The sequence below is a fragment of the Pseudophryne corroboree genome, chromosome 4 (assembly GCF_028390025.1).
Source record: "Pseudophryne corroboree isolate aPseCor3 chromosome 4, aPseCor3.hap2, whole genome shotgun sequence".
NCBI classification, from domain to species: domain Eukaryota; kingdom Metazoa; phylum Chordata; class Amphibia; order Anura; family Myobatrachidae; genus Pseudophryne; species Pseudophryne corroboree.
In genome coordinates this window covers 407207723-407221182 of record NC_086447.1, presented here as the reverse complement: position 1 = coordinate 407221182, position 13460 = coordinate 407207723, and the positions used below count along the sequence as shown (strand labels likewise).

The following is a 13460-nucleotide window of genomic DNA, read 5'->3' as shown; positions in this document are numbered from 1 at the left end:
ATACAATCATGTGTGTCGTCCTTTGTATTAAATTCTCCTTCCCCACCACTCTCATCCTCCACCCTTTGTGCCTGTCCAGGCACACCTGGGAGATATGTTGCAGGATTTAATGCACTGCATCTCCTTATGGTGATGTTTACGGGGGCCATTAGTGCCAATTCCCATCTTGTAAACCGCGCTGATGAGACGTGCCTGGTTTGGGCAGAATTTAGCAAGGCTGACACTGCATGTGGTGTATGAATTGTGAGGTTGTGACCTAGCACTACATCTTCGCTTTTCGTTACTAGCAATGCTATGGCAGCAACGCTTCGCAAGCATGTGGGGAGGGATCGCGCTACCGTATCTAGCTGAGCGCTGTAGTATGCTACTGGCCTGCTGGCATCACCATGCTTTTGGGTTAAGACGCCTGCCGCGCAACCAGCACTTTCTGTTCCGTACAGCTCAAAGGGTTTCCCATAGTCTGGCATACCTAATGCTGGTGCCTGCGTTAGGCACTGTTTAAGTCTCTCAAATGCCATCTCGGACTCGTCTGTATGCGAAATCCGATCAGGTTTGTTTGAGGAGACCATCTCCTGCAAAGGTAACGCTAGAATGGAAAACCCTGGGATCCAGTTACGGCAATACCCACACATTCCTAAAAACGTTCTGATCTGTTGCTGGGTTTGTGGCAGAGTCATGTCTCTAATTGCTTGAATTCTATCAGCGGTCAGGTGTCTCAGTCCTTGTGTTAGACAGTGTCCCAAATATTTTACCTTAGTTTGGCATAATTGAAACTTGTCTTTGGAAACCTTGTGTCCTGTGTCTGAAAGATGAAACAGGAGCTGTTTCGTATCCTTCAGGGATGCTTCCAATGAATCTGAACACAGTAGTAAATCATCCACATACTGTATCAATACTGATCCACTCTCTGGTTGGAAAGACTGTAAACAATCATGCAAAGCCTGGGAAAATATACTTGGACTGTCTATGAAACCTTGTGGTAATCGAGTCCATGTGTATTGGACTCCTCTGTATGTAAATGCAAACAAATATTGGCTGTCAGGGTGCAGAGGTACCAAAAAGAAAGCGGAGCAGAGGTCAATAACAGTGAAAAATTTCGCAGTGGGAGGGATTTGCATAAGGATGACAGCTGGATTTGGCACTACGGGGAACTGACTCTCAACTATTTTGTTAATCCCCCTTAGATCCTGCACTAGCCGGTAACCCCTCCCCCCACTCTTTTTTACAGGGAAGATGGGACTATTGGCAGTGCTGGACGTTCGATTACAGGTATGGCCACACCCCTATTGGGTATGGTGACCTCCCTGAATCCCGCTGGCAGCAACTACTTGTGAAGGGGTTAAATGGGAACTGCCAGGAGTTTGCCAGTCTCCTTTTGGGGGATATCTTTTTGTTTCCCCTGTATGTGGCTCATAACTCCGTCTCTGTGGACCCTGATCCCAATTTCGTGTGTCATGTCGTTGTCTAGGGGGTTGGTATGATCTTTGTGAATTTTTCGCTCTACAGTCTCGTGCTATGTGTCCCTGTTTATGACAAAAATAACATGTTACCACATTTGACTTACCCACAGGGTTTGGTGATCTATACAAAGGCTGCTTTGTGGTCAGGGCCTGTATACTTACGGCCATTAACTTATCACCTTGTGACTCCCTGTGTCTGGTGATATTCCGGTCGTGATCAATAGCAGCCTCTCTCAAAGTAGCCACCGACAGACCTCGCCAACATGGTTGCGTGGTCTGTACCCTTGTCTTTAATGCTTCTTTTAAACCATCCATTAGCACAGATACTGCTACTTCTTGATGATTTGCATTGGTCCTAATGTCCTCTATGCCAGTGTATTTTGCCATTTCTAATAATGCCCGGTGAAAATAATCAGCAGCTGTTTCTGACTCTTTTTGTTTAATGGAAAAAATTCTATTCCATTTGGCTACAGCTGGGAAATACTCCTTTAACTGTAAATGTATTCTTTTTACATTGTCTTTGTTGTACACATCTGTAAGGGGTACATCCTGATCCAATCCACAGTCAGCTAAGAATTGAGCCGAGTCGACATTGGAGGGTAAACAAGCCCTCAGCAATACCTGCCAGTCTTTGTTATTGGGCTCTAAAGTGTTCCCTAGGTCTCTGATGTATTTCTGGCTAGCAACTAGATCTTTTCTAGGATCAGGGAATTCAGTCACTATGGTTCTTAATTCCATTCGGGAAAACGGGCTGTACATGGCAATGTTCCTGATAGGAGTGACTCCTGTAGTGTCCGTTTTCCCATTTGGAACTGCCATTACCCTCACGGGAGCAAGTTTAATAACATCATTCTGTGTAGATTCTACAGCTTGTGGTGAAATGGTTTCAGCATAGTGTATGGTGCCGTACTTACCCGTTGATACGACCTCACCTGTCCCTCCGCTAGGGGCCTTTGTTACTAATCTTAAAGGTTGGGCCGTGCCTACTGTTGTCTCTGATATGGTGGCTGCTAGAAAGAGCGCCGATATTGTTGATGCTTCGTCTTCTTGATCACACTCCTGGGGAAAGTTCAAAACAGGGTACAACTTGCACGGGTTAATACTTGCATTGGTTAACTTATTAACATTATCCTTAACATTTATACAGTTGCTAAGTGCCTGTTTGTTACCCCCTGATGCGTCATTCTCCGCAACCAATTTCTCTCCTGATATGTATGGTGGCGGCGGGGCCGTGGCTACCAGTTTCCTGATAGGATTAGATCTTGCCGCCTGAGCCAATCCTCTCTGTATTTCACCCTCCTGTTGCCATAGCTGCAAATAATCATAATGTTGGATTCGTCTCTTTGTTGATTTAATGAGACATATCCTTCTCCTTAGATTTTGTAACACTTCTGGGCTAAAGCTGCCTACTCTTGGGAATTTCTCCCCGTCATGTACCGTCATTCTCTCCCATTCATCACATAAAACTTCTGTGTGTGAGCCGTATTTTTCACACATTACGTACCTTGCCGACCCGATTGGTCGGTTCACTAAATCAACCCGAACCGAGGTTGATCGCCCCCTTCCTGAACAACTGGCCCCCATAATTTGCAGGTGTTGCTTGCTCTACCTCTGACCTTTATATCAGGGTCATCAGTGAACCCTTACAAAAAACCAAAATATTCAAAGATAGGTTGACGGTGGTGGTTTACCGAGTACTCCACTTACTCGCCCACGCCGACCAATACGCCCACACACTGCTTTAGCGCTGGCGTACTCGACCTAGGGCCCCTATGAACCTTTGTTTACTGGAACATGTGAGTGTGATCCGCAGAGCATTAACCCTTTCCAGTAACTGTGGGGTTGTTGGATAATTCCTGAGTGACCAGCGAACTTCCCTTTTAAAAATAAAAAATTACACAAGTCACGTCAGAATGTACAAATAGCGTTTATGACCCTTTTTTTTTTTTATACACAAATGGTACTAGGTCAAGTTACTAACTAATGCACACAATTACGTGCGGTACAATCGTTCAGTACATAAGCAACTAATCTTATGTACTGAGCGACCAGTGGAATCGACATTCAGCAGCTGCGAATTCCTTCAGCCTGAGCTTTATGGCCTATATGGGTTCCGCTCCAACCCTTCTTGGTGTTGGGCTACTTGACTCTATAGCGGACTTCCTTGTCTGCTGTACCTGGACCTCCTGGTCTGTTATGCGACCTCCTGGTCTGTTACAGTATGACCTCCTGGTCTGCTACACTCTAATGCTCTTTATATGTTTAACAAGGGATGCCTCCCTAGCCACCATGTATGTCACTTACACGTATGTAATTTCACGAGAACTCGATGATTTCTGTGGTTCAATCCCCAAAATTGTAAAAACTTATATAATTGCAAACACTCACTCACCACATGTACACTTTTGTTTCTATTTCTATTTCTGCGCAGAAATTTTCTTTAAACCAGATGTGTTGTAAATTTGGAGAAGGATCTGTTAGTCTAAATTTCGGACACTAAAATAAACTTGCGCTATTTATCGCGTTGCCACCTTTTCGCCTGTTAAAATAACACTAGCGTGTGATTTGAGTTACGTGGGCGTACCCGGGCGCTCCATTGCGTAATATACGCTGCGTGCGTCGGCCTTTGAGTTGCGTACGCGAGTCTCACCCTTTGTTAGAGACACGTGTACGCAAAGCAAATATCCACCGTAACACAATGTACACGTTTATCAATGTGGATGATCCTCGATCATCTACCGAACACCACACCAATCTCTCCTTGTATCTTTAGGCAGAGCTGCGTGTGTGCTTTTCACTTTATCCCTTAATGTATTACTTTTACACTTTTAACTATGAAATAGCGACAAATCTCTCTTAGCACGTTTTATCAATTATAAAATGGCAAACAGGAGAGTGATATGAAAATACACGAATGAAAAGAAATGCAGATATGTGCGTGCGTACGCAAGACAGAAATAAACAGTTTTAAAAGACACTAGCGTGTTGTTCTTACCTCCGGTTCCGGATTCCTTCAGCACCCTTTACTAAGCGAAGCAGACGCTTATCCAGACAGCACTGCGAGGAATATGATCTCCCGCCCTTTGCTGATGGATAATGTCTGCTGAAATTACCTAGTGCAGATATGTGAAGGACGGGCGAGCCACCAATTGATAAAGCTGAATATTTATCTTATTTAAAACCCTTTAAGAGGTCTAAGAACACTGTACGCTATTGACGTATGGAGTACCGTAAGGGTACGCACGTTGCGTAACAATCGCTTAGCCGTAGTCGAGACGCTCAAGCGTCACGTTCGCTTACGGCCAAGAGATCACAGGCAGGCACGCTATTGGCTGCCGACTAACGTAATGATTCGCTACAGCGTAGCGGACGCTCGGGACCATGAGGAGATCACCAGCAGCGCAGACGCTCACAATGTTAAACCTTTATAACTATACCATAAAACAGTGTATTATGCAGTAACCCTTGGTGTAGTGATAAGATGAGAATGCAACACTTTGTAAGCGGGTTTACGCTAAAGCTGTTTGAGCGATAGAGACGCTCCTATTACCCACTGCAATATAATGAACACACAATACCGGTCTAAGGGTCTAACGCCTTTTAAGGAAATGAATGAATGTTCAAAAGAATAATACAATACAAGTCATACACTACCAATATAACATAGACTACCTAACCAGATAACTACACGTGAAATACAATATCAGTACAATAACTATATAAGAGAAACGAGAGAGAAAGAGAAGAGAGAGAGAGATATGGCTCAGAATAACAAGAAAGACAATATGATTGCGGAGAAAACTTACGCACAAAGGGGAACGATCGCATGCGCCTCTGGACATCCAGCTCCCGATTATCAGCAATGAGAACCGTTGAAGAGTGAGCTGGATGTGATCGGCTTGTCTATTTATGCCCCACACACAATACAATTCAATGGTCCCTACAATCTCATTGTTCATTGGACACAGGAATTCCTCTTCGTATTATAACAAAAGGTCATAGGTTGATTCATACAGGTGGGCTGTGTCTACTTCCAACTGCTCAGGTGGGTGGGAAACTAGGTTTCCCGCCGCATGGATCAGTAAGTGCAAATAATAGTAAATGGACATAAACTTCTTATGTCCATAACTATTCGCACGAGCGATTAATCCGCTTCAAACCAACACCGGAATATTGCTAATTAAATACTCTTCCGATGGATACTAAACACCACTGTATTACTCCTGTCTGACCCTTCGTATCAAAGAGGGATTTCTCTGTCCATGAACATGCTACATTAACTAAACTTTTAGATTCTATCAAAGGGACCATAATCTACAAAATACATTATATGGTGAAAATATGTAACGAACGAGTCGCCCGCTAGACGCATACAATCTCTACCGTAAATGCGCATACCGTGCGCCTTCGGGTGCCCGCACCAGCGAGTATGCGCACTCACGGGAGAGCGCACGCACGCGCAGCAGGGACACATATGAGGTGCAAATATGGCAGTGTGCATCGTGATATTTTTCTGACTTTGACAATAGAGTTAATAAATAGTTAATAAATAGAGCAGGTCATGCAGACTATTATGTAGCCTCAATATCATCTTTTGTTACCATGTGGAAGGTGTATCGTGTATGGTGTGCAAGAAATGTCGTTCTTACATTCCTGTGTAGATGTGGGATTGTGTCTTGCTTCTCTTGACAAACAGGTTTTCTGTTTTATCTATATTTTCTCAGCAGAAGCAGACAGATCTCTGAGAAATGAACATCTTTCTTCAGTGTGTTTTAAACATCAGACCACCTTATATGCCACCTATGGCCAAGTGGAACCTTAATTTTATACTTGCTGCTTTGCAGTAGTCTAAAATTTAGTCTCATTAGTCAGTTGAGCTGAAATTACTCACTTGAAAAGTTATTACTTTATGTTATCCATTTCATCAACAAGAAGGCTATCGAAGGGTGTCAGAGCTGACAGCTTTGTCTCGTAACCTCCTTATTTAATTTTTCCTGATTAACCCAAACATATGGTTCATCTGTACCAGGAAATTGTAAATCATGATTTTTGGGTGGATCAGTCTAAGGTTGTCCACTTTCATAAACTCTTGGATGTAGTGAAAGCCTCAAAAAGCTGTGTGGAGAAACATTCATCCAAGACTAATCCTCTTTTGGTCTTCTGTAACAAGCATGGGAGAAGTTGGCATGATTTGAAACAGTGTAATTTGTGATGGAACATAGCCAACATTCGCCAAGTCTAGGTTTCAGTTCAGCAGCAGGTCACAGCTTATTGCACCAGGTAGTGAGTGCTTCCTGTTTGGTTCAGCATGGAGACTACTCAGTATAACTGAGCTGCAGGTTAGTCTTCTGTCCATATCTTTACAAAATTATACATGTTCAACATCTTGCATCTAAGGATGCTGATTATGGGCAACATATTCTGCACACAACAACTGTTAAATGTACTCAACCCTTGGGCCAGCATTGGAATATCCCCAACATACAACGTTACCAAAAAAGATGACAGAAAAAAAATGATTTTTTTGGTACTTTCCGTAAATTCTGTTTTTCTGAATCCATTTTGGGGACACTGCAACCCATCATCAGTTTATATAGTATTTTTGGTCTGGTTGTTTGATTGCGTAATTTTTTTTTAATCTTAAGGACTTCATTAAAAAGAACATAGAGGGGAAGGAGTCAGAGACCAACAAGTTTAGTATAGTTGTGCCCTCCTCCATTAGCGCCCTCTACTACCAGGGTAGTCTTCCCTTTTCCAAAAGACAAACACAGGAAGGCAAACAGGTAACAAAAACATAGTATGTCCAAGATGGCTGCCTCACCTGGTACCTTTCATGGGATAAATATATCACCTATAGAAGTAATGTATCATGTGTTTGATGTATGTAAAGGACTTTGAGTCCTGCAAGAGAAAATAAGATTTTACTCACCGGTAAATCTATTTCTCGTAGTCCGTAGTGGATGCTGGGAACTCCGTAAGGACCATGGGGAATAGCGGCTCCGCAGGAGACTGGGCACAACTAAAGAAAGCTTTAGGACTACCTGGTGTGCACTGGCTCCTCCCACTATGACCCTCCTCCAGACCTCAGTTAGGATACTGTGCCCGGAAGAGCTGACACAATAAGGAAGGATTTTGAATCCCGGGTAAGACTCATACCAGCCACACCAATCACACCGTATAACTCGTGATATTATACCAAGTTAACAGTATGAAATATAACTGAGCCTCACTAACAGATGGCTCATAACAATAACCCTTTAGTTAGGCAATAACTATGTACAAGTATTGCAGACAATCCGCACTTGGGATGGGCGCCCAGCATCCACTACGGACTACGAGAAATAGATTTACCGGTGAGTAAAATCTTATTTTCTCTGACGTCCTAGTGGATGCTGGGAACTCCGTAAGGACCATGGGGATTATACCAAAGCTCCCAAACGGGCGGGAGAGTGCGGATGACTCTGCAGCACCGAATGAGCAAACTCAAGGTCCTCCTCAGCCAGGGTATCAAACGTGTATACTTTTGCAAAAATGTTTGAACCCGACCAAGTAACAGCTCGGCAAAGTTGTAAAGCCGAGACCCCTCGGGCAGCCGCCCAAGAAGAGCCCACTTTCCTCGTGGAATGGGCTTTTACAGATTTAGGGTGCGGCAGTCCAGCCGCAGAATGTGCAAGTTGAATCGTGCTACAGATCCAGCGAGCAATAGTCTGCTTAGAAGCAGGAGCACCCAGCTTGTTGGGTGCATACAGGATAAATAGCGAGTCAGTTTTCCTGACTCCAGCCGTCCTGGAAACATATATTTTCCGGGCCCTGACTACGTCCAGTAACTTGGAGTCCTCCAAGTCCCACGTAGCCGCAGGCACCACAATAGGTTGGTTCACATGAAAAGCTGATACCATCTTAGGAAGGAATTGGGAACGAGTCCTCAATTCCGCCCTATCCATATGAAAATCAGATAAGGGCTTTTGCATGACAAAACCGCCAATTCTGATACACGCCTGGCCGACGCCAAGGCAAACAGCATGACCACTTTCCACGTGAGGTATTTTAGCTCTACGGATTTAAGTGGCTCAACCCAATGCGACTTCAGGAAATCCAACACCACGTTGAGATCCCACGGTGCCACTAGAGGCACAAACGGGGGCTGAATATGCAGCACTCCCTTAACAAAAGTCTGAACTTCAGGCAGTGAAGCCAGTTCTTTTTGGAAGAAAATGTACAGAGCCGAAATCTGGACCTTAACGTAACCTAATTTTAGGCCCGTAGTCACTCCTGACTGTAGGAAGTGCAGAAATCGACCCAGTTGAAATTCCTCCGTTGGGGCCTTCCTGGCCTCACACCAAGCAACATATTTTTGCCATAGGCGGTGATAATATTTTGCGATCACATCTTTCCTAGCCTTAATCAGCGTAGGAATGACTTCCTCCGGAATACCTTTTTCCTTTAGGATCCGGTGTTCAACCGCCATGCCATCAAACACAGCCGTGGTAAGTCTTGGAACAGGCAGGGCCCCTGCTGCAGCAGGTCCTGTCTGAGCGGCAGAGGCTATGGGTCCTCTAAGCTCTATGGGTCCTCTAAGCTCATTTCTTGAAGTTCTGGGTACCAAGCTCTTCTTGGCCAATCCGGAACCACGAGTATAGTTCTTACTCCTCTCCTTCTTAGTATTCTCCATACCTTGGGTATGAGAGGCAAAGGAAGGAACACATACACCGACTGGTACACCCACGGTGTTACCAGAGCATCCACAGCTATCGCCTGAGGGTCCCTTGACCTGGCGCAATATCTTTTTAGCTTTATGTTGAGGCGGGACGCCATCATGTCCACCTGTGGCCTTTCCCAATGGTGTACAATCATTTTGAAGACTTCTGGATGAAGTCCCCACTCTCCCGGGTGGAGGTCGTGCCTGCTGAGAAAGTCTGCTTCCCAGTTGTCCACTCCGGGGATGAACACTGCTGACAGTGCCAACACATGATTTTCCGCCCATCGGAAAATCCTTGTGGCTTCTGCCATCACCATCCTGCTTCTTGTGCCGCCCTGCTGGTTTACATGGGTGACCGCCGTGATGTTATCTGACTGGATCAGCACCGGCTGGTGTTGAAGCAGGGGTCTAGCCTGACTTAGGGCATTGTGAATGGCCCTTAGTCCCAGAATATTTATGTGTAGGGAAGTTTCCTGACTTGACCATAGTCCTTGGAAGTTTCTTCCCTGTGTGACTGCCCCCCCAGTCTCGAAGGCTGGCATCTGTGGTCACCAGGACCCAGTCCTGTATGCCGAATCTGCGGCCCTCTAGAAGATGAGCACTCTGAAGCCACCACAACAGCGACACCCTGGCCCTTGGAGACAGGGTTATCAGCCAATGTATCTGAAGATGCGACCCGGACCTCTTGTACAACAGATCCCATTGCATGGAACCTACCGAATGAATTTCTTCGTAAGAAGCTACCATCTTTCCCAGGACTCGCGTGCATTGATGCACCGACCCTGTATTTGTATTAGGAGGTCTCTGACTAGAGATGACAACTCCTTGGCCTTCTCCACCGGAGAGAAACCCTTTTTCCTGTTCTGTGTCCAGAACCATACCCAGGAACAGTAGACGCGTCGTAGGAACCAGCTGCGACTTTGGACTATTCAGAATCCAGCCGTGCTGTTGTAGCACTTCCCGAGATAGTGCTACTCCGACTAACAACTGCTCCCTGGACCTCGCCTTTATAAGGAGATCGTCCAAGTACGGGATAATTATAACTCCCTTTTTTCGAAGGAGTATCATCATTTCGGCCATTACCTTGGTAAATACCCTCGGTGCCGGGGACAGATCAACGGCAACGTCTGGAATTGGTAATGACAGTCCTGTACCACAATTTTGAGGTACTCCTGGTGAGGTGGGTAAATGGGGACATGCAGGTAAGCATCCTTGATGTCCAGTGATACCATGTAATCCCCTTCGTCCAGGCTTGCAATAACCGCCCTGAGCGATTCCATTTTGAACTTGAACCTTCGTATATAAGTGTTCAAGGATCTCAATTTTAGAATGGGTCTCACCGAACCGTCTGGTTTCGGTACCACAAACATTGTGGAATAGTAACCCCGGCCTTGTTGAAGGAGGGGTACTGTGATTATCACCTGCTGGAAGTACAGCTTGTGAATTGCCGCCAGTACTACCTCTCCTCGAGGGCAGTAGGTAAGACTGATTTGAGGTAACGGCGAGGGGGAGTCACCCCGAAACTCCAGCTTGTATCCCTGTGATACTACTTGCAGAACCCAGGGAACCACCTGTGAGCGAGCCCACTGGTCGCTGAAGTACCCGAGACGCGCCCCCACCGCACCTGGCTCCACCTGTGGAGCCCCAGCGTCATGCGGTGGACTCAGAGGAAGCAGGGGAAGATTTTTGATCCTGGGAACTGGCTGTCTGGTGCAGCTTTTTCCCTCTTCCCTTGTCTCTGTGCAGAAAGGAAGCGCCATTGACCCGCTCGCTTTTCTGAAGCCGAAAGGACTGTACCTGATAATACGGTGCTTTCTTAGGCTGTGAGGAACCTGAGGTAAAAAAATTTCTTCCCAGCTGTTGCTGTGGATACGAGGTCCCAGAGACCATCCCCAAACAATTCCTCACCCTCATAAGGCAGAATCTCCATGTGCCTTTTAAAGTCAGCATCACCTGTCCACTGCCGGGTCCCTAATACCCTCCTGGCAGAATGGACATTGCATTAACTTTGAATGCCAGCCGGCAAATATCCCTCTGTGCATCCCTCATATATAAGACGACGTCTTTAATATGCTCTATAGTTAGCAAAATAGTATCCCTGTCTAGGGTATCAATATTATCTGACAGGGTATCAGACCACGCTGCAGCCGCACTATCCATGCTGAGGCAATTGCAGGTCTCAGTATAGTACCTGAGTGTGTATATACAGACTTCAGGATAGCCTCCTGCTTTTTATCAGCAGGTTCCTTCAAAGTGGCCGTATCCTAAGACGGTAGTGCCACCTTTTTTGACAAACGTGTAAGCGCCTTATCCACCCTAGGGGATATCTCCCAATGTGACCTGTCCTCTGGCGGGAAAGGGTACGCCACCAGTAACTTTTTAGAAATTACCAGTTTCTTATCGGGGGAACCCACGCTTCATTCACTCATCTGATGGGGGAACAAAACACTGGCTGCTTTTTCTCCCCAAACATAAACCCCCTTTTTTTTTTTTTGTGGTACTTGGGTTAATGTCAGAAATGTGTAACACATTTTTCATTGCCGAGTGCAACGGATGTTCCTAGTGGATTGTGTATATGTCTCAACCTCGTCGACACTGGAGTCAGACTCCATGTCGACATCTGTATCTGCCATCTGAGGTAGCGGGCGTTTTTGAGCCCCTGATGGCCTTTGAGACGCCTGGGCAGGCGCGGGCTGAGAAGCCGGCTGTCCCATAGCTGTTACATCATCCAGCCCTTTACATAAGGAGTTGACACTGTCGGTTAATACCTTCCACGTATCCATCCACTCTGGTGTCGGCCCCACAGGGGGCGACATCACATTTATCGGCATCTGCTCCGCCTCCACGTAACCTTCCTCCTCAAACATGTCGACACAGCCGTACCGACACACCGCACACACAGGGAATGCTCTGACTGAGGACAGGATCCCACAAAGTCCTTTGGGGAGACAGAGAGAGAGTATGCCAGCACACACCAGAGCGCTATATAATGCAGGGATTAACACTATAACTGAGTGATTTTTCCCCCAATAGCTGCTTGTATACACAATATTGCGCCTAAATTTAGTGCCCCCCCTCTCTTTTTAACCCTTTGTGCCTGAAAACTACAGGGGAGAGCCTGGGGAGCTGTCTTCCAGCTGCACTGTGAAGAAAAAATGGCGCCAGTGTGCTGAAGGAGATAGCCCAGCCCCTTTTTAGGCGGACTTTTCTCCCGCTTTTTTTATGGATTCTGGCAGGGGTATTTATCACATATATAGCCTCTGGGACTATATATTGTGATTTTTTTGCCAGCCAAGGTATTCATATTGCTGCTCAGGGTGCCCCCCCCCAGCGCCCTGCACCCATCAGTGACCGGAGTGTGAGGTGTGCATGAGGAGCAATGGCACACAGCTGCAGTGCTGTGCACTACCTTGTTGAAGACCGAAGTCTTCTGCCGCCGATTTCCAGGACCATCTTCATGCTTCTGGCTCTGTAAGGGGGACGGCGGCGCGGCTCCGGGACCGAACGATCGAGGTCGGGTCCTGTGTTCGATCCCTCTGGAGCTAATGGTGTCCAGTAGCCTAAGAAGCCCAAACTATCTCCAGTCAGGTAGGTTCGCTTCTTCTCCCCTTAGTCCCTCGTAGCAGTGAGTCTGTTGCCAGCAGATCTCACTGAAAATAAAAAACCTAAAATATACTTTCTTTTCAAGGAGCTCAGGAGAGCCCCTAGTGTTCATACTGCTCAGCCGGGCACAAGATTCTAACTGAGGTCTGGAGGAGGGTCATAGTGGGAGGAGCCAGTGCACACCAGGTAGTCCTAAAGCTTTCTTTAGTTGTGCCCAGTCTCCTGCGGAGCCGCTATTCCCCATGGTCCTTACGGAGTTCCCAGCATCCACTAGGACGTCAGAGAAAAGTTCTATACTGTATAAATAAAATAGTTTGAAAAGATACAGAGTGCTGGTTTAAGACGTGAAACTAATTTGGAAGTGTATTGTTTCTAAGAAACTGATCATATAAGCCTTAAACTTCAGATGCTGGCAACCAGTTACAAGAAGCAGGCCATTTAACAATTCAGGTTTTCATATAGTAGCTAAAAAGGATACAGCAGGTTATTGACTGAATCTGTAGTTCACTGAACAGAGGCTGCACTTCTGTAATAGAGATATGTCTGCTCAAGTCCAGTAGTTTTGTTAGATGGCAGCTGGCCAGCCTTGCCATGTTGGAAAGCATGAGCTCAAATAGTGACTCTTGCATGCAAACAGTGAATATTTCAGGGCATATGAAACTTGTGGATCAATTGCATGGTTAGGCAGAGACTGAACT

The 13460-nt window shown here is 46.0% G+C and overlaps 1 long non-coding RNA gene across 2 annotated transcripts in view; it reads right to left on the bottom strand.

Moving 5' to 3' along the window:
* Positions 1 to 13460, bottom strand: part of LOC134909655 (uncharacterized) — a 72760-nt gene that overhangs the window by 20110 nt on the left and 39190 nt on the right. Inside the window, exon 1 of one of the 2 annotated variants that reach the window (XR_010175993.1) lies at positions 7282 to 7361. The exons of the other annotated variant lie outside the window; for it this stretch is intronic. This is a non-coding gene — a long non-coding RNA (uncharacterized LOC134909655). Of the gene's footprint in view, positions 1 to 7281; positions 7362 to 13460 lie in introns of those variants that run through there. 2 annotated transcript variants of the gene reach the window in all.